The sequence below is a fragment of the Schistocerca americana genome, chromosome 8 (genome assembly GCF_021461395.2).
Source record: "Schistocerca americana isolate TAMUIC-IGC-003095 chromosome 8, iqSchAmer2.1, whole genome shotgun sequence".
Classification (NCBI taxonomy): Eukaryota; Metazoa; Arthropoda; class Insecta; order Orthoptera; family Acrididae; genus Schistocerca; species Schistocerca americana.
This window is the reverse complement of record NC_060126.1, coordinates 491,468,292-491,489,993: the sequence shown is the minus strand read 5'-3', so window position 1 is coordinate 491,489,993 and position 21,702 is coordinate 491,468,292. Positions and strand designations below refer to the sequence as shown.

The 21,702-nt window shown below is 41.7% G+C and overlaps 1 long non-coding RNA gene across 1 annotated transcript in view; it reads right to left on the bottom strand.

Moving 5' to 3' along the window:
• The window catches only part of LOC124545495, a 53,368-nt gene extending 33,961 nt beyond the window's left edge, over positions 1-19,407 (bottom strand). The window contains exons 1-2 of the long non-coding RNA XR_006967635.1: positions 19,363-19,407; positions 13,893-14,007 (exon numbers count right to left, since the gene is read on the bottom strand). This is a non-coding gene — a long non-coding RNA (uncharacterized LOC124545495). The remainder of the gene's footprint in view (positions 1-13,892; positions 14,008-19,362) is intronic.
• Between the last annotated feature and the right edge of the window lie 2,295 nt (positions 19,408-21,702).

Sequence of the window (21,702 nt, the reverse complement as noted above, 5' to 3'; positions counted from 1 at the left end):
ACCGTGATAGCGTTACGGAGATGTTTAATAAACTCAAGTGGCAGACTCTGCAAGAGAGGCGCTCTGCATCGCGGTGTAGCTTGCTCGCCAGGTTTCGAGAGGGTGCGTTTCTGGATGAGGTATCGAATATATTGCTTCCCCCTACTTATACTTCCCGAGGAGATCACGAATGTAAAATTAGAGAGATTAGAGCATGCACGGAGGCTTTCAGACAGTCGTTCTTCCCGCGAACCATACGCGAGTGGAACAGGAAAGGGAGGTAATGACAGTGGCACGTAAAGTGCCCTCCGCCACACACCGTTGGGTGGCTTGCGGAGTATCAATGTAGATGTAGATGTAGATGTAGATCCAATACCTCACAGGAGGAAGAGAACATAGCATTTTCAGTTGTTAAACGACTTCTAAAGCTGAACCGTACATTTGATAGCAAATCGTGTGATACAAAATGATGAATTATTCTTACATACACAGCCTTTTCAATAGCTTTAGAAAACACTGATAGCATAGGAATAGGTCTAAAACTGTCTACATTATCCCTTTCTCCCTTTTTATAAAGTGGCTTTACTACTGAGTACTTTAATCGTTCAGGAAAGTGACCATTCCTAAAGGAAAAATTACAAATATGGCTAAATAAAGGCCTAACACGCGCATCACAGTACTTTAATATTCTGCTAGGCCTTCCATCATATCCATGAGAATCCTTAGTCTTCAATGATTTAATTATTAACTCAATCTTTGCCTTGTCTGTGTCACAGAAGAGTATTTCAGACATCAATCTCAGAAAGACATTTGCCAAGAGTGTTATACGATTTGTCGTAGAACATAAATTTTTATTTAATTAACCAGTAATGCTCAGAAAGTGATTGTACATACATATGATTTATCAGAAACAGAAATATTTTTAGAGGCGCCGAGTCACTGATTGCGTGGCCCCTTCCGCCAAAGGTTAGAGTGCCCCCTCGAGCATGGGGTTGTGTGTTGTTCTTAGCATAAGTCCGTTTAAGTAGCTTGTAAGACTAGCGAGTGATGACCTCAGCAGTTTTGTGCCTTAGGAATTCACATGTGTGAACATCTGAACATTTTGAATATTTTTACTACTAACAGACTTTGGATCACTGATATCGTGCTGCTAACCAGACACTTCATTCGCCACTGACCAAAGGTTTTAACTTTATCCTGTGGATTAGCTATTCTGTTTGAATGCTACACACTCTTTGCCTTCCTAATAACATTTTTAAGAATCTTATTGTACTGTTTGTAATGGGCTACTGTAGCTTGATTGTGACTACTTCTAACGTTTTGATATAATTCCCAGTTTGTTCTATATGATATCCTTATCCCACTAGTCAGGAAACTGGGCTGCCTTTTACTGCTAGGACCCTGTTTAGAACGTTCTAATGGAAAGCAACTTTCAAAGAGCATGAAAAATGTTTAAGGAAAGCATTGTATTTGTCATCTGCGTTATTGGCACTATAAACATCCTCCCACTCTTGTTCCTTGACAAGGTTTAAAAAAACTCTCTATTGCTGTTGGATTAACTTCCCTACATAGCTTATAATTATATATGATATTTGTTTGAGTACAAAACCCTTTTACTGTTAAAATTTGTGCATCATGGTCTGAAAGGCCATTCACTCTTTTACTGACAGAATGCCTATGTAGTAATGAAGATGAATAAAATAATTGTCTATGGCTCTGTTATTGCTCTCTTGCACCCGAGTTGGAAAAAACACAGCCTTCATCAGATCATATGAATTTAGGAGGTCTACTAACTTCTTTTCTCTTGCACAATCATATACAAAATTAATACTGAAGTTATCACATATAACTAATTTCTGGTACTTCCTATAAAGTGAATCACGAACCCTCTCTAGCTTGAGCAGAAATGCTCTGAAGTCAGAATTAGGGAACCTATAAACAACAACAATTAGAAGTTTAGTTTCACTCAATTCAACTGACCCTGCACAACATTCAAATATGTGTTCAGTGCAGTGCCGTTACTCGTCTATGGACTCAAATGGAATACTGTTTTTTACGTATATGGCCACTCCCCTACCACCCAAGGAACTCTTTGAAAAACAACCTGCTTATCTGTATCCAGATAAAGAAAGCCTCTGAATTGTCAAATTAGTTAAGTGCTGTTCCGATACACCAATAATTTCAGAGTCAACATCTATAAGCAGTTCACTAACTTCATCTCTAAAACCTCATATATTTTGATGAAATATGTTAATTCCTTATCTACTTGAATACGATATTCTAGAGGCCGTTACTGCTTTCAGACAAAGACCACCCCTTATTGCCCCCTCACCTTATGTCCCCAGCAGAAGGCTAGTTGATTCTGCAGTAGAAGCGTGGACAGTCGACTCCAGTTTTGGATGGCGTCTTAAATGAGCACCTAGTAATGAAGAAAGAATAAATATATTGTCTATGGCTGTGCTACTGTTCTCCTGCACCCTAGTTGGGAAAAACACAGTCTGCAGCAGATCATATGAGTATAGGAGATCTACCAGCATCTGAACTGCTGGTCTCACAGCTGGCCTTTTCCTCCAACAGTGCAAGCAGGCCAAACTGATTGCCATCCCCAAGCCCTCAAAGGGTCCTACAATCCCTACTAACAACAGGCCCATTAGCCATCTGAACAGCATGGTAAAGGTCCTAGAACCTTTGATCCTTCACCACATTTCCCACCGTCTGGTGGTGGCTGGGGCAATCCGTCTGGAACAGTGCGAATTCGCTTCCAACCTGTCTGCCGAACTCCAAGGTCTTAGGATCAGAGAACATGTAATTAACGGCTTTAACCCCACCATGTCGACGCCAGCGGTTTTCCTAGACCTGTAAAACGTGTACGACAAGATTTGGCTGGACAATATTGTGTACAAAGTGCTAAAGCAGACGACTGTACCAGACATCTATATCAAGATTCAGGATGGTTTCCTCCATGACTGAACCTTCTTGGTTACTCAGCAGGGAAAACGCTCTAGCTTACCTCACATGTCGATGGGTATCCCTGAAAGACCTGTGTTGTCTCTCATAATCTCTAGAGGTACATGGACGTTACAGTTACCTGGTTTCGTTCAAACAAGATTTCCCCCAATGCCACCAAAACTACGGCAGCCTACTTCACCAAACGTTGCCCCATCCTCAGCAATAAAGTCACTATTGCAGGCCTCCAGGTCCCATGGTCTCTGGATACCAGATATCTACGTGCTCTTTCGTCATCATGCAGAATACATCACCAAAAAAGGACAGAAGCTGATAAAATCGGTGTACCCACTCTCCAACTGCAGGGAACTGAACTTAGGCACCAAGCTGCGACTGTATCGGACGGTTATCCATCCTTCCCTCACCTATGGCTCCTCCATGTGGGCCATGATTAGTGCCTCCCGAATGCAAACCCACCAGCGGCTGAAGAATAAAGTGCGTTGGTGGAGCCTGCATACCCCTTCTCTCATATGGGTTGTTGCCCTCCAGAGGAAACAAACATGTAACTCTAAAGATGTCCATTCGAGAGAAGACATGGCGTCTCTCTGACGAAGTCGATGCCCTGTGAGACACAGTCACTGACCTACATCACTCTGATATCACGACTCCCCAGTACTGGCACCGCCATCCTGTTCCACGTTCCACTTACCATCCTGAAAGGATCAGATCCGGCCCATGGCAACCGATAACCATGTTAAGGCGGCTAATAAAGTTTCATTCTTGCTACGGCCATCGATATGTGACGTCCATAATACAGTTACCAATTTCAGTACCTATGTAGTTGTGTTCTTTATTGCCTACTGGCCGGCCGCTGTGGCCGAGTGGTTCTAGGCTCTTCAATCCAGAACCGCGCTGCTGCTACGGTCGCAATTTAGAATCCTGCCTCGGGCATGGATGTGTGTGATCTCCTTAGGTTAATTGGGTTTAAGTAGTTCTAAGTCGAGGGGACTGATGACCTCAGATGTTAAGTCCCATAGTGCTTGGAGCCATTTTTTTTGTGGCTGCTACCTTGAACTTCCACCATCTGAGGTTGGTACAGGGTTTCAAGTCCCGCAGCCACATATTCAACGTAGGACAGAAAAATTTTACCCTTACACCAAGAGTGTCAGACCTAGATCCACCGCTGAGATTGTACCCCTACCTACCAAAAAAATAAATAAATAAATAAATAAAAATAAAAAATTTGTCAGTTGCAAGATTTAAGTCAATCTGAGTGTTCTGCTAGGGAATTCCTACAGAACATTCGTCGTGTTTTCGGTCTTCAAGTCGTCGAGTGAGATAGAAACAGTGGCCGATAGATAGACAGTGATTAGTCTTCAGTAGACACAAAACAGTGAACAGAATTATCATGTATGAACAGAGACTGCTTGCCTAGAGTCTTAACTGAGTACTGTTAGTTCGGAACTGTTCATCGAATAGTACCTCAAGACAGAAGGTAGGTTTTCTTCCAACATGAGTTCAGAGTACATTATTTACTTTGTATTCATGGAGCTGCAGTCAACGCAGGACAGATAGCCTAAACCTGCATTCTAAAACTGCTGTAATCATCGTTACCGAAGTTGAATGGTATACACTGAAGAGCCAAAGAAACTGGTACACCTGCCTAATATCGTTTAGGGCCTCCGCGAGCATGCAAAGGAGCCACACCACGACGTGGCACGGATTCAGATAATGTTTGAAGTAGTGCTGGAAGCAATTGGCACCACTAATCCTGCAGGGCTGTCCATAAATTCGTAAGAGTACGACGGGGTGGTGATCTCTTCTGAACAGCACGTTGCAAGGCATCACAGCCATGGTCAATAATGTTCATGTCAGCGAGTTTGGTGGTAAGCGGAAGTGTTTAAACTCGAAAGAGTGTTTCTGGAGCCACTCTGTAGCAATTCTGGACTTGTGGGGTGTCGCATTGTCCTGCTGGAATTGTCCAAGTCCATTGGAATGCACATGGGCATGAATGGATGCTGGTGATCAGACAGGATTCTTACGTACATGTCACCTACCAGAGTCGTATCTAGACATATCAGGGGTCCCATATCACTCCAACTGCGCATGACCCACACCATTACAGAGCCTCCACCAGCTTGAACAGTTCTCTGCTGACGTGCAGGATCCATGGATTCATGAGGGTGTCTCCATACCTGTACACCTCTTTGCCCTTGATACAATTTGAAACGAGACTCGTCCGACCAGGCAACATGTTTCCAGTCATCAACAATCCAGTGTCCGCATAGATGGGCCCAGGTCAGGCGTAAATCTTTGTGTCGTGCAGTCATCAAGGTTACACGAGTGGGCCTTTGGCTCTGAAAGCCCGTACCTATGATGTTTCGTTGAATGGTTCGCACGCTGACACTCGTTGAAAGCCCAACGCTGAAATCTGTAGCAATTTGCGGCAATGTTGCGTGTATGTCATGTTGAAAGATTCGTTTCAGTCGTCCTTGATCCCGTTCTTGCAGTATCTTTTACCGGCCCCAGTGATGTAGGAGATTTGATGTTTTACCGGATTCCTGATACTCGATGGTCGTACAGGAAAATCATCACTTCATCGTTACCTCGGAGATGCAGTGTCGTATAGCTCGTGCACCGGTTATAACACCACGTTCAAACTCACTTAAATCCTGATAACCTGCAATTGTAGCAGCAGTAACCGATCTAGCAACTGCACCAGACACTTGTTGTGTTACATAGGCGTTGCCGTCCACAAGACTGTATTCTGCCTGTTTATATATCCCTGTATTTGAATATGCATGGCTATACCAGTTTCTTTGGCGCTTCGTTGTATTTCGATATTCACTGTTGTGGGATATTGTAAGTGTGCTGCCCTAGGAGCCACGCTTTCGTCCTCCCAGGTCACTTTTATCGCTGTCTTTCAACGGCAGCGAGATTTTCATCAAAGAGGACGCCACGAGTTCACAATACCTAAGTATCAGAATTACTTAACTTCGCTTCAAAGTTATATTCACAAAATAGAAACTGAGTTAGTTATCACAAAGAAACGACTGACAAAAGTGCAAGTTTTTCGAAGTATTTTATTTTATTTTTACAATTAATAAAATCGTACAAATTATATGATGGCATGGTCGCACAACATTTTGCGTAGAAATTAAATCTAAAGCCGTTACTGTAGGACCATCTGACGAGAATATCTACCAGTTATTGAGAGAGCACTTATCTCTAAAATTCGATGTATCTCGAACAACATTTAATATTTTTTTGATTTAGCAAACAATTACTACTTTGAATTACTCATCAATACCTAGGTGCTACCGCTCACACGCCTTTTTGCAGTCGAAGCACCCCATAAGTATACGAACAGTGTGTAGATTTGGATAAGAGGTTCGAAGTTTTAGGTCGAGTAGTAAAGGAAACAGTCAATGATTAAGCGTTGTATTCGCGGCGAATGTGCGAAATGGGGACCAGGATTTTTAGGTTTTATTATATGGAATTTCGCCTTTTATTTTCTTGGAATATCCCAATTAGGTTTAAACAAGGTATCTCACCCTTTTTGGGATCATCTTATCATATTTACAATCAATTGCTAATATTAATATAGAAAATTTTATTTTGTTGTTGTTGTTGTTGTTGTTGTTGTTATTGTGGTCTTCAGTCCTGAAACTGGTTTGATGCAGCTCTCCACGCTACCCTGTCCTGTGCAAGCTTCTTCATCTCCCAGTACTTACTGCAACCTACATCCTTCTGAATCTGCTTAGTGTATTCATCTCTTGGTCTCCCTCTACGATTTTTACCCGCTACGCTGCCCTCCAATATTAAATTTGTGATCCCTTAACGGCTCTGAACATGTGCTACCAACCGGTCCCTTCTTCTTGTCAAGTTGTGCCACAAACTCCTCTTCTCCCCAATTCTGTTCTATACCTCCTCATTAGTTATTTGATCTACCCATGTAATTTTCAGTATTCTTCTGTAGCACCACATTTCGAAACCTTCTATTCTCTTCTTGTCCAAACTATTTATCGTCCATGTTTCACTTCCATACATGGATATACTCCATACAAATACTTTCAGAAGCGACTTCCTGACACTTAAATCTATACTCGATGTTAACAAATTCCTCTTCTTCAGAAACGCTTTCCTTGCCATTGCCAGTCTACATTTTATATCCTCTCTACTTCGACCATCATCAGTTATTTTGCTCCCCAAATAGCAAAACTCCTCTACTACTTTAAGTGTCTCATTTCCAAATCTAATTCCCTCCGCAAGACCAGACATAATTCGACTACATTCCATTATCCTCGTTTTGCTTTTGTTGATGTTCATCTGATATCCTCCTTTCAAGACACTGTCCATTCCGTTCAGCAGCTCTTCCAATTCCTTTGCTGTCTCTGACACAATTACAATGTCATCGGCGAACCTCAAAGTTTTTATTTCTTCTCCATTGATTTTAATACCTACTCCGAATTTTTCTTTTGTTTCCTTTACTGCTTGCTCAATATATAGATTGAATAACATTGGGGAGAGGCTACAACCCTGTCTCACTCCCTTCCAAACCACTGCTTCCCTTTCATGCCCCTCGACTCTTATAATTGCCATCTGGTTTCTGTGCAAATTTTAAATAGCCACTCGCTCCCTGTATTTTGCCCCTGCCACCTTTAGAATTTGAAAGGGAGTATTCCAGTCAACATTGTCAAAAGCTTTCTCTAAGTCTACAAATGCTAGAAACGTAAGTTTGCCTTTCCTTAATCTTTCTTCTAAGATAAGTCGTAAGGTCAGTATTGCCTCACGTGTTGCAATACTTCTACGGAATCCAAACTGATCTTCCCCGAGGTAGGCTTCTACCAGTTTTTCCATTCGTCTGTAAAGAATTCGCATTAGTATTTTGCAGCTGTGACTTATCAAAAACTATTAGTTCGGTCAACACCCGCTTTACTTGGGATTGGAATTATTATATTTTTCTAGAAGTCTGAGGGTATTTTGCCTGTCGCATACATCTTGCTCACCAGATGGTAGAGTTTTGTCAGGACTGGCTCTCCCATGGCTGTCAGTGGTTCTAATGGAATCTTGTCCAGTCCCGGGATCTTGTTTCAACTCAGGCCTTTCAGTGTTCTGTCAAACTCCTCAGGCAGTATTGTATCTCCCATTCCATCTTCATCTGCATCCTATTCCATTTCCTCAAGTACATTGCCCTTGTGTAGACCCTCTATATACTCCTTCCACCTTTCTGCTTTCCCTTCTTTGCTTAGAACTGGGTTTCCATCTGACCTCTTGATATTCATATAAGTGCCTCTCTTTTCTCCAAAGGTATCTTTAATTTTGCTGTAGGCAGTATCTATCTTACCCCTAGTGAAATTAGCCTCTACATCCTTACATTTGTCCTCTAGCCATCCCTGCTTAGCCATTTTGCACTTTCTGTCGATCTCATTTTTGAGACGTTTGTATTCCTTTTTGCCTGCTTCATTTACTGCATTTTTATAATTTCTCCTTTCATCAATTAAGTTCAATATTTCTTCTGTTACCCAAGGATTTCTACTAGCCCTCGTCTTTTTACCTACTTGATCCTCTGAGCCTTCACTACTTCATCCCTCAGAGCTACCCATTCTAATTCTACTGTATTTCTTTCCCCCTTTCGTGAAAATTGTTCCCTTATGCTCTCCCTGAAACTCTTTACAACCTCTGGTTTAGTCAGTTTATCCAGGTCCCGTCTCCTCAAATCCCCACCATTTTGCAGTTTCTTCAGTTTTAATCTACAGTTCATAACCAATAGATTGTGGTCAGAGTCCACATCTGCCCCTGGAAATGTCTTACAATTTAAAACCTGGTTGCTACATCTCTGTCTTACCATTATATAATCTATGTGATACCTTATAGTATCTCCCGGATTCCTCCATGTATACAACCTTCTTTTATGAGTCTTGAACCAAGTGTTAGCTATGATTAAGGTGTGCTCTGCGCAAAATTCTGCCAGGCGGCTCCTTTTCCTCCTCTCGAATTCCAGTCACCCATGACTATCAAATTTTCGTCTCCCTTCACTACCTGAATAATTTCTTTTATCTCATCATACATTTCATCGATTTCTTCATCATCTGCAGAGGTAGTTGGCATGTAAACTTGTACTACTGTAGTAGGCATAATCTTCGTGTCTAACTTGGCCACAATAATGCGTTCACTGTGTTGTTTGTAGCAGCTTACCCGCACTCCTATTTTTTTATTCATTATTAAACCTACTCCTGCATTACCCCTATTTGATTTTGTATTTATAACCCCGTAATCACCTGACCAAAAGTCTTGTTCCTCCTGCCACCGAACTTCACTAATTCCCACTATATCTAACTTGAACCTATCCATTTCCCTTTTTAAATTTTCTAACCTACCTGCCCAATTAAGGGATTTGGCATTCCAGGCTCTGATCCGTAGAACGCCAGTTTTCTTTCTCCTGATAACGACGTCCTCTGGAATAGTCCCCGCCCGGAGACCTGAATGGGGGACTATTTTACCTCCGGAATATTTTACCCAAGAGGACGCCATCATCATTTAACCATACAGTAAAGCTGCATGCCCTCGGGAAAAATTACGGCTGTAATTTCCCCTTGCTTTCAGCCGTTCGCAGTACCAGCACAGCCAGGTCGTTTTGGTTAGTGTTACAAGGCCAGATCAGTCAATCATCCAGACCATTGCCCCTGCAACTACTGAATAGGCTGCTGCCCCTCTTCAGGAACCACACGTTTGTCTAGCCTCTCAACAGATACCCCTCCGTTGTGGTTGCACTTACAGCACGGCCATCTCTATCGCTGGGACACGCAAGCTTCCCCACCAACGGCAAGGTCCATGGTTCATTATTTATTATAATTTTATTTATTTGTGGAAAATAAACAATTAAATACTCCCTGCAACGGCACTCAAAAATTGTATTATCAGGCGAGATATTTAACTGTGCTATTATAATTTTTTTTATTTTGTAATATTTTAAAAAAAGCAAATTGTCATTGTATTTTCGCTGAAAAAGTCTTTTTATGTGTCATATAAAAACACATTGGAAATGTGTATCTACAGGGTGTTTATAAATTCCCTTTACAGATTTTGAGGACACCTTCCTTACACCTAAACGAGAAAAAATGTAAAATAAACATGGGCTGTGAACTACTTATTTCAAAAAGTATAAACACTTGTTCATCTTCGATATTGTAGGACACATCTTTTTACTGCAAACTCTTTGCTTTCCATACTTGGGGAAGAAGTAGTATAAACCAAAAAATGGAAAAATATGTAGTAGTCTAAACATGGCCTCTAAAATCATACCATTAACGATTATGAGCAATTATTCAAAAGGAGAGGTGTGTTTCATAGCAGCGAAGATGAGCAGGTGTTCGTAGCTCTTAAGGTATACATTATAGAGCCCATTTTTTCTAGATTTTTTCTTGATTTGGCGTAAGAAACCTGGCCTCAAAATCTATAAGGGGAGTCTAATTACAGTCTCTGAATATGAATCATTACTTGGCGTAGGGCTACGACTAGCAATAAATTTTAAATTACTTTTTGACATTGCCGCTTGCAGTTAACCACATTTCTACGTTTTGTAAAGTGAAACGTTTTCTATCGGTTCCCAGTATATTTCCATACCCTGAGAAAGATCTCTCCACAGCACAAGGGGTCAAAGGAAAGTATTTGATAGGCACGGTTGCTCATGGCTCCTCACAGAATCCACCTTTGAACTTCAACCCCTGAAGTAATAGCGGATACTTTCCTCATATCCGGGATTTGTCAGAAGAATATTCCTTAATTTAGTGGAGCATATTGTTCCCAGTGAACCAGGTATTTCCACCATATATATATGTATATATATATATATCTCCATCTCGGAGATTGCATATACCGCATGGGATGCGGAGGCTAGGCGTTGAACTGCAACAGATAGATATAGGAAGTCAGCTGTTAATAATGCCAAAGCTGCAACATTATTGTTACTCTTACAGGCAATCTCGGCTTTTTCAGTGAAAGCTGATTCAATGGAGTCAGCTGTGTCTACTACCTCTTTGACTGGTTGGTAGTGTTCGGAATAATTCAAAGCTGCTAAAAGCCAAGTGCAAAGAAAGGTAAGTATGGGTTCAAGTGGAAGGGGAAAATATGGAGCTTTTCCTTAAACAACTGCTAGACGGTGTAGGTCTTGGCAATGCAGGTGCAGTGGATCGTACTGGAATGTAGTTACTTTTAACATATAGGAACCACAGCCGCAAGAGCCACCCCTTTTAGGCTTCTATGTACCATTTAAGCCTTTTCAGGTTTTATAAGGTTAAAATATTCAAGTCCTGGCCCTCGTAACTGCGGAAGAAATTGGTGGAAAGGCAGTATCTACATTTGACTGTTAATTGCTAGCACCTATTGGCAGACCACATTATTATTTAAACGGTTATTAAAGCTACCAGGAACTGTTGTAGCGTAATTGTTTGAATTGGAAATAACGGTACAGCAGTAAGACACTTTAATGTGAAACTGGAACTAAATTCAACTGTTAATATGAGCATCACTTGGCCTAGCTATTGGTAGGAAGTGAGTTGAATAACGAATTATATGGTCTGAATTACTATCCTTTTCACTTTAAGCGGAAGAGCTTAAAATTTCCTAAAGAAAAGAGATGCCTTTTCATTGTAAGCATAACAGTCATCCAGTTCTCTCTCTGTTAACGATTCTTTACCGATCTCCGAAATGTTACTGTGAATGGAAAATATCTTGCAGTATCAGAGGAAATTCTTATACTGAAATGCACACCTGCATTTCGTTTGTGCAATCAACGAGTAGTGTCAAAATGATTTTGTGTAACAGTGACACGCCTATTCTTTAATCATGAATACATTAAACAACATGTATCCCCAACCGCTAAGATAGACTTCACTGTGCTGTGAATGTGAGAGCTAGAGATCCTAAACCACATTGTACTCGTCTGTCAGCAAAGGAAACACGCAATGGACATTCTACTTCACCGGTTGCTAAACTTGAAGTATGGGAAATCTCATCTTCTGTCTATTGTCGACGTCTATATCAGAGAGTGCGTGACTGAATCACGAAAAAAGAAACCTTTTTATGACCTCCTGACTTGTACGTAAGAATTCCAATATTGAGAGTTGTGCCGCGGGGGATTAGCCGAGCGGTCTAAGGCGCTGCAGTCATGGACTGTGCGGCTGGTCTCGGCGGAGGTTCGAGTCCTCCCTCGGGCATGGGTGTGTCTGTTTGTCCTTAGGATAATTTAGGTTAAGTAGTGTGTAAGCTTAGGCACTAATGACCTTAGCATTTAATTCCCATAAGATTTCACACACATTTGAACATCAAGCGTTGTAATATGAGTGAGTTTGTTGGTAAGGATCGGTGGGCTGTTGTGTGGTAAAGAGAGTGGTCCCAGGCTGATGATTTTGTTTATATATGCGGCAAACAATAATGGTAACCGTGTAGTACGTGGGAGGGCTTTATTATTGTCCAATAAATGTCAAATAATAAACGTAAGAAATTTTTAATACGAAATGTACAAAGACAAGTCAACTATTTCCACGCAGTGGTTCCCTTACAGATCAGCGGATCATCATGACCGCCTACCTAGCAGCCAGTATGTCCACCTTTGACACGGATAACAGCTACGCAGCTACGATGCGTCGTGGCATAGAAGCAATGAGACCTCGGTAAGTGGCAGGAGTGAGCTGGGACCACATCTGCACACACAAGTCACCTGATCGTCGTAAATTCCTGGGAGGGGGCAATGAGCTCTGACGTCACGTTCAGTCAGACCCTAGATGTGTTCGATCGGGTTCAGAATTGGCGACTTCGGGGCCAGAAAATCAACTGGAAATCGCCACTGTGTTTCTTGAACCACTCTACCACGCTCCTAGCCTTGTGACATGACGCATTGTCTTGCTGAAAAATGCCACTGCCGTCGGGAAACATGATTGTCGTGAAGACGTGTACGTTGTCTGCAACAAATGTACTATACGCCTTCCCCATCATGGTGCCTTCCGCGAGCTCCACTGTATGCATGGATGCCCACGTAAATGTTCCCCAGATAGTAATGGAGTCACGGGTACTTTGTTTCGGTCCCGCCGTACAGGTGACAAGAAACTGTTCTCCATGAAGACAACGGATTCGCGCTCTCCCATCTGCACGATGTAGAAGGTATTAGGATTCATCGGAGCATGCGACGCTCTGTCGCTGCTCCAGAGTGCAATGCCAATGGCCATGTGCCCATCTGAGTAGTAATTGCCGACGTCTTGGTGTTAATATTGGCATATGGATGGGTCGTCGGCTGGTGAGGCCCATCATTAGGAGCGTTTGCTGCACAGGTAGTTCAGTCACACTTGTGCTCTACCCAGAATTAAAGTCTGATGTTAGTTCTGCCACAGTTCGTCGCCTTTGCTGTTTCACCAGTCTGCCAAGCCTACGACTTCGGACATTTGCAGTGAGGGGGGGCCGCTCAATTCCACGACGTCTCGACGTGGTTTCACGTGTTGAAGACACTCACCACAGCACTCGCCAAACACACGACATGTGCTGCAGTTTACGAAATCTGATGCTGAGCCTCTGAGCCATCACAATTTGCCCTCTGTCCGACACATCGCGTGCCTTCCCCATTATACACATGGACAGCACACTCACTCATACTACATGCAGTGTGCGCGCGTTTGACTAGCAATTATTCCCCGGCCAGGAGACGCTGCTATCGCCTGGGAGGGTTTATAACGGTACTAGGTCGGTGGTCGTAATGTCCTGGCTGATCAGTGTAGTCAGTTTTCCGTTCCACTTAGAGCTGTCATCGTGTTGGTGCACACACTCCAGCCTGGTTTTTAAAAATTGGGTCTTTCAGCTCCAGTCAGTAATATAGAAAGTTCGTTTCAGGCCGTTTGTAAAATACTTTAACGAAAGTGCCATTAGTTATAAGAAAAATATAATACAATGGAAAGATATCAGAGTTTGGTACTTACATTAGGCATCACTAACATTGCGGTATCATTGAGCACAGATAGTTGATACCATCGCTACCACATCTACAGACGTTACAACCAAGAATAAACGTTGATCCCGGGGTACAGTAGAACTCTGCAAGCACAAAACATAAATAGCGTCATAAAGGAATGGCGACCAATGGAATATGATGGGCATTGTCAGTTACCAGCAGAGAGAGCAGTTGCAGTATGTGATAAAAGTCCAGAGTTCGCTGATGCCAGAACAATATATGCGAGATTGAAACTTTTCTGGTAGGGGTCTGGCTGGAGAATTTTTCGGCTATCACGAGAGTTATGAGTATCAAAGAATTCTGACGTCACCTAAGACGTTACCAGTAAGTAAGCTAATGTCCCACGTTGCTATCGAATTGTCTGCTCCATACATGTGCCCACCAGACAAGATTTTAGTGACCACTTCCCGCTTAAAAGAGCACGCTGGTCACTTTGAATACTGTAGATGTGTGGAGCTTGTACCAGGCAGTCATGTGACCACCCCTCACGTAAGTGACGACAGTGAAGTACTTGTACTGTGTGCCAGTCGGTTGTATCGAATCATTGCCTTTTATGGGCCAATGTGCAGACGTTCAGACGTCACAGAATGGCAGATAGGGGACTGGGTTTTGGTTGGTTGATTGGGGGGCGGGGGAAGAGAGGATAAAACAGCAAGGTCCAATGGTCCAAGGTGGCTAAAACTAAGGAAGAAACAACACCAACAGCACAGTGCTGTCGATGGGAAAGGAAAAGGGGCAAACAAAGAGACAGAAGGAACTTTGGGGTGGCAGGAAGAGTAAAGAACACTAGCCAGGAGGAAGTGGGGACGGCCAACAGTAGGGGATTCCCAATATGCACTACATGCGGTGAGATGTTGGCACCGCAGCTGACCCGCTGACCTGTCCTGGCCTCCACACCGTTCTGTGATTGTGACACAATGGGACAACACTACTTATGCTGTATTCGAACATTACAGGTTTGTTCTTCCTACTCATCTGCATTAACTTACATTTTTCGACCTTTGTAGCTGACTGTTGTCACAAAAGCTAGAAATATTGCAGATCTGGCATTACAGGATCTGCCTATTGCCCTTCATCCGAAGCTGATAGGATGTTGTCGTATTCTTCAGTCCTAAGAGTGGTTTGGTGTGGCTCTCCATGCTTATCTATCCTGTATCAGCCTCTTCATCTCTGAGTAACTACTGCAACATACATCCTTCTGAATGTGCTTAAAGTGTTAATTTTTCTCTCCCTCTACGATTTTTACTAACCACGCTCCCTCCAGTACTAAATTGATGACCCTTTGATGCCTCAGCATGTGTTCTACCAACCGCTCCCTCCTTCTGTTCAGGTTGCACCACAAATTTCTCTTCTACCCAGTTCCATTCAATACTTCCTCATTAGCTATGTGATTATCCATTTAACCTTCAGCATACTTCTGTAGCACCAAATTACAAAAGCTTCTGTTCCCTTCTTCTCTAAGTGGTTTATCGTCCATGTTTCACTTCCATACACAGCTACACTCCATACAAATACTTTCAGAAAGGACTTCCTGACAATTAAATCTATACTCAATTTTAACAAATTTCTCTTTTTCAGAAACGTTTTCCTTGCCATTGCCAGTCTACATTTTATATTTTATATCCTATCTACTTCGATCATCATCAGTTATTTTGCTTCCCAAATAGAAAAACTCATCTACTTCTTTAAATGTTTAATTTCCTAATGTAATGTTCTCAGCATCACGTGATTTAATTCGATTACAGTCCATTATCCTCGTTTTACTTTTGATGATTCTCATGTTATATTTTCCTTTTAAGAGACTGTACTTTCGGTTCAGCTGCTCTTCCAAGTCCTTTGCTGTCTCTGACGGAATTACAATGTCAAGGGGAAATCTCGAAGTTTTTATTTCTTCATCCTGGACTTTAATTCCTACTCCAAATTTTTCTTTTTCCCCTTTACTGCTAGCTCGGTATTGTGATGCAGATTGAAGAATATCAGGTATAGACTAAAACGCTGTATCACCCTCTTATCAACCACTGCTTCCTTTCATGTTCGTCAACTTTTATAATTGCCCTCTTGTTTTTGTACAAATAGCCATTCGCTGCCTGCATTTTATTGCTGCCATCTTTAGAATTTGAAAGAGAGCCTCCCAGTTAACATCGTCAAAAGCTTTTTCTAAGTCCAGAAATGCTATAAAGGTAGGTTTGCCTTTCCTTAACCTATCTTCTATGAGAATTCGTAGGGTCAGTATTGCCTTGCATGTTCATCTACATCTCCATAACCCAAACTGATCTCCCCTGAGGTCGGCGTCTACCAGTTTTTCCATTCTTCTGTATGAATTCGTGTTAGTATTTTGCAGCCGTGACCTATTAAATTCATAGTTCGGTAACTTTCACATCTGCCAGCACCTGCTTTCTTTGAAATTGGAATTATTATATTATTTTTGAATTCTGATTTTATTTCGCCTGTTTCATACATCTTACTCACTAGATGGAAGACTTTTGACATGGCTGGTTCTTCCAAGGCTATAAGTAGCTCAAACGGATTGTTGTCTACTCCCAGAGCCTTGTTTCAACTTAAGTCTTTCAGTGCTTTGTCAAATTCTTCACACAGTATCATATCTCCCTTTCCTTCTTCATCTATGTCGTCTTCCATTTCCATAATATCGCCCTCGAGTACATCTCCTTTGAGTAGGCCCTTTATATACTCCTTTCATCTTTCTGCTTTCCGTTCTTTGCTTAGGACTGGTTTTTCATCTGAGCTCTTAATAATCATGCAGGTGGTTTTCTTTTTTACAAAGTTCTCTTTAATTTTTCTGTAGGCCCGATCTATCTTACCCCTAGTGATATGTGCTTCTATATACGTACATTAGGTCCTCTAGCCATTTCTGCTTAGCCATTTTGCACTTCCTGTAGATCTTATTTTTAGACGTTTTTATTCCCATTCACCTCCTTCATTTATTAAATTTTTATATTTTATCTTTTCACCGATTGAATCCAATATCCCTTGTGTTACCCAAGGATTTCTACTGTCCTCAGGCATTTTACCTACTTGATCCTCTGCTACCTTCACTGTTTCATCTCTCAAAGCTATCTATCCTTCTTCTACTGTATTCCTTTCTCCTGTTCTTGTCAATCGTTGCTTATTTCTCCTTCTGAAACTCTCTACAACCTCTGGTTCTTTTAATTTATCCAGGTCCCATCTCCTTAAATTCGTGCCTTTTTGCAATTTCTTCAGTTTTAATCTGCAGCTTATAATCAATAAATTGTGGTCAGAGACCACATCTAACCCAGGAAATCTTACCATCATATAATCAATCTGAAACCTTCCGGTGTCTCCAGGTCTCATCCACATATACAACCATTTTTTATGGACTTCGGAGGACGACGGTTCAAATCCGCGTCCTGCCATCCTGATTAACGTTTTCTGTGATTTCCCTAAACCGCTTCAGGCAAATGCAGGTATGGTTTCTTTCAAAAGGCATGGCTGACTTCCTTCCCCATGCTTCCCTAACCTGATGGGACTGCTGAACTCGCTGTTTGCTCCACTCCCCCCCCAAATGATTCTTAAACCAAGTAATAGCTCTGATTAAATTATGCTCTGCGCAAAATTCTACCAGAGGACTTCCTCTTTTATTTATTTTCCCCAGTCCATAATCGCCTACTACTTTCCCTTCTCTTCCTTTTCTTTGTATCGAATTCCAGTCCCCCATGACTATTAAAATTTCGTCTCCCTTAACTACCTGAATGATTTCTTTTATCTCATCATACATTTCCTCAATCTCCTCCTCATCTGCGGAGCTATTTGGCCCATGAACTTGTACTGCTATGGTGGGTGTGAGCTTCATGTTTGTCATGGCTACAATTATATGTCCACTATGTTTTTCACAGTAGCTTGTCCGCGTTCCTATTGTTTATTCATAGTTAAACTTACTCCTGCATTACCCCTCTTTGGTTTTGTGTTTATAACCCTGTATTCACATGACCAAAAGTTCTGTTCCTTTTGTCACCGAACTGCACTCATTCCCACGTCATCTAACTTTAACGTATCCATTTCCCTTTTTAAATTTTCTAACCTATCTGTCGGATCGAAGGATCAGACATTCCACCGCTTATCCGTGGAACGCCAGTTTTTTCCTCCTGATAACGACGTCCTCCTGAGCAGTCCCCGCCTGAGGTACAAATGGATGATTATCTTACCTCAGGAATATCTTATCCAAGAAATGCCATCATTTAACCATGCAGTAGAGCAGCATGCCGTCGTGAAAAAATAGGGCTTAGTTCCCTGGTGCTTCAGCACAGCAAGGCAATTTCGGGCTGATGTTACAAGGCCAGATCGGTCAATCATCCAGACTGTTGCTCCTGCATCTACTGAAAACTGTGCTGACACTCTTCAGGAGCCACACGTTTGTCTGTTCTCTCAACAGATACCCCTATGTTGTGGTTGCACCAATGGAATTCCTATCTGAACCGCTGAGGCACGCAAGCCTCCCCACCACCTAGAAGGTCCATGGTTCATCGGGGCAGGGGGGGGAGGGGGGGGGGAGGCAGGAGTTGGCAGGATATCGTTTGAGAAAAGGGCAGCTTTAGTTTCACGCAAGCGATACTTTCTGACACGATCTGATTCGTGGACATAAGCTTTCGCGTCTGAAGGAAATTTATCATATTCGAGCTGAGAATATAATCAAGAATTCTGCAGTCAACCAATGTCAAGGATACTGATCTGCATAACTTTGGAGGTCCTTTCTTTTACTCTTCTTACGAGTATATACAAGAGCCACCTCCACTTTTTTCCAGTCGCTTGGGAGCTTTTGCTGGGCGCATGATCATTACCAGAAGGAAAATTACTTTGTTACCAAGGTGATTTTTTCATTGTACATATTTCATGATGAAGAAAACAATACTGAGTTATTTTCACATAGAAATATTGGAATTTTCTCATGTGAGATTTCACATACAAATTTCTCTATACAAAGGTGACGTTCAGTTTTCTGTATGAAAAAAAATTTCTTTTATTTTTAACAAAAGTAACGGTCATTTTTCGATATCTTTCTTCCGATTACCTTGTCACGGATTTTCTTAGTAACGTAACATTAACAATTGTTGTAGCAGCGTCGTACTAATGAATGGCAATAACGACCAGAGGTTTTTTACAATTGCAGGACCCATCTTTAGTCTGTCATGTTCAACTGTATCAGATTCAGGTCATCTATTTACCTGATTTTTAATATTGTATTAATGACAGATAAATTTTCTGTACTCAGATTACAGGAAAAGTCATTTGCACGTAAATTTTTAGAAAAACTGTACCATGAACAAATAAATAAGGTGTAAATAAAACCATGTTATAAAGATACATTTTTGTGTTTGAATATTTTCCAGATAGAGATTTGTAGTTGAAGGACCTAATGTTATTGATTACGTGAAAATAAAATATTCAGATTAATATTTACCCACCTGCCCTAAGAACAGCAGCTGATTCAGTCGCTTCTGCCGTCACTCCTGAAATAAAGAATAAATGTAATGTAATGAAACTCTTGTCTTATGCTGTGTGACTCACTGCTATATGGTGTCGTGTGGTGATATCCGTACAGTTCCAAGTGAAAACAGCAATTCTACTTGGTGTTGTACAACGAAGTCTTCAAAATTTGGGAAATTGTAGATGGTGAAATCATGGAAGTTTTGTACTAAAGAACCTATAGCCAGAAACGTGATATAAAGTTTCTTGAGCAGTGGGAAATGTTTGAACTCCTATCACTAGGTTAGCCACCCTTCCATCCTCTGATATTACGTTATGGATGGGGTTGGAATACTCTAAACACATACCTACAGTGGTCTACCTGAGTCTGTGTACAGGAAGTTGTTTACTTGGTGGTTGTCGTCCTTCAGTTCCAGCCTTCCATCCACTGGTGCTGTCTTGCAAACAGTTAGTTGAAGAGAGTCAGTGTATAGCTGTCTGCATATTGTGCTTTACGTACTGTAGTTCAGTTGCGGCTTCACGGAGGGTACTTACACACGTGGAAAAATTGCTGATATGCATTTGTCTTATTACGAAAATCGCTAGAATGCCACTGCAGCTGGTCGGGTGTATGCAGGAAGGTACCCAAAGAGATGACTTCCTAGTATCCCATTAGTCACCAGTGTTGATCGTGGACTGGGGGAAATAGGGACTGCATCAGCTGATATACATCAGGCATATGAGAGAAGAAGAGCACCACGCCCGGAATTTGAAAAAGACGAACATGTAGCTGTCAACCAAAGATCAAGAACATGGGCAATTGACCATACAGTGGACATAGATTACCATCCAACGATTTTTTCACGTTACACACCTACATGAGTTCTATGATACCCATTTCAAACTGTAGGACAGCCTGGTACTTGAAGCATGGCAGCAATACTCGCAGAGGTTCCTTCATCAATGTGCTGCTATTCCCGATTCTCCAGACCTCGTACCATTTGCTGAAGAGCAATTTTTACAGGGGAGTGTTTGTATAACTCCAGCAATAGATGTTAGTGGGCTGTTGAAAATCGACGCACCACCTGTACCAGATGTTATACCTGGTTAGACTCTCAGTGAATATGTGGGCTGTAGTTCTTGGCATTCACCTCAATGGACAAGATCGTTTGGGTGGGGCATTTTACTTGAGCTTACTGGAGAATGCCTTGCCTCAACTTCTGGAGGACGTTCCCATGCAGAAGCGCACTAGTTTGTGGTTTCGTCATGACACTGCTCCAGTGCATGTGATCATCGGGCTGCAGCATGTACCGGAAATAACCCCATGCAGAAGATAACGGGAAAGTAAAATGTTTACTTTACACCACAAACTGTCGTCAAGCCACAGTCACGAAAACAATAAAATTTTTAAAAGCTTATATGACTAGTTTCAACGCACAAAGTCGTCATTTTTAAATGTAATCGCAAAACTTGGGAAACTGAATTTGCGATCGTATTTGACAATGACTAGTAATGTAGGTTTTTTAAAAAATATATTGTTTTAGTGACTGTGGCTTCACGACCGTTTAAGGTGTCAAATAAACGTTTTAAATTTGTTAAAAAAAATGTTCAAATGTGTGTGAAATCTTATGTGACTTAACTGCTAAGGTTATCAGTCCCTAAGCTTACACACTACTTAAACTAAATGATCCTAAGGACAAACACACACACACACACACACACACACACACACACACACACACACACACACCCATGCCCGAGGGAGGACTCGAACATCCGCCGGGATGAGCCGCACAGTCCATGACTGCAGCGCCATAGACCGCTCGGCTAATCCCGTTTTAAATTTCATTCAGTCTCATTACTTAATGACAGTTAAGTCGAAATACAAAATAACTGGAACGAATGACCAGTTTCTTGGCCTGTGCGCTCCCCTGATCTCATCCCTGTAGACTTTTTCCTCTGGGTGTGTGTAAAGTCCCTTGTGTGCTTCACACTAGTGGAATCTCACAGAGCATCAGACAGAACATGGTTCGTCGTTGTATATCATACAGAAAGTCTGATGGATGGTCTTCATATTGAACATTTACTCTAAATCAGTGAAGCCTCACATTTGGTTTACAGTATTTCATTGCACTCTACTGTCTTGTTAGTAAACGTTTTCCGAAGTGCAGTATTGTGCTGTTACATTTAGCTTATCGAATGCATAGAAAGTCCTTAGTGCTACCGAATCTTTATTTCACATTTATGGTCTCAGGTTTCTTATTGCAAAATAATCCATACTGCATACATTGCAGTCTCACGAATTTTTAAAATGTCTTTCTTAATACCCTGCGAAACAG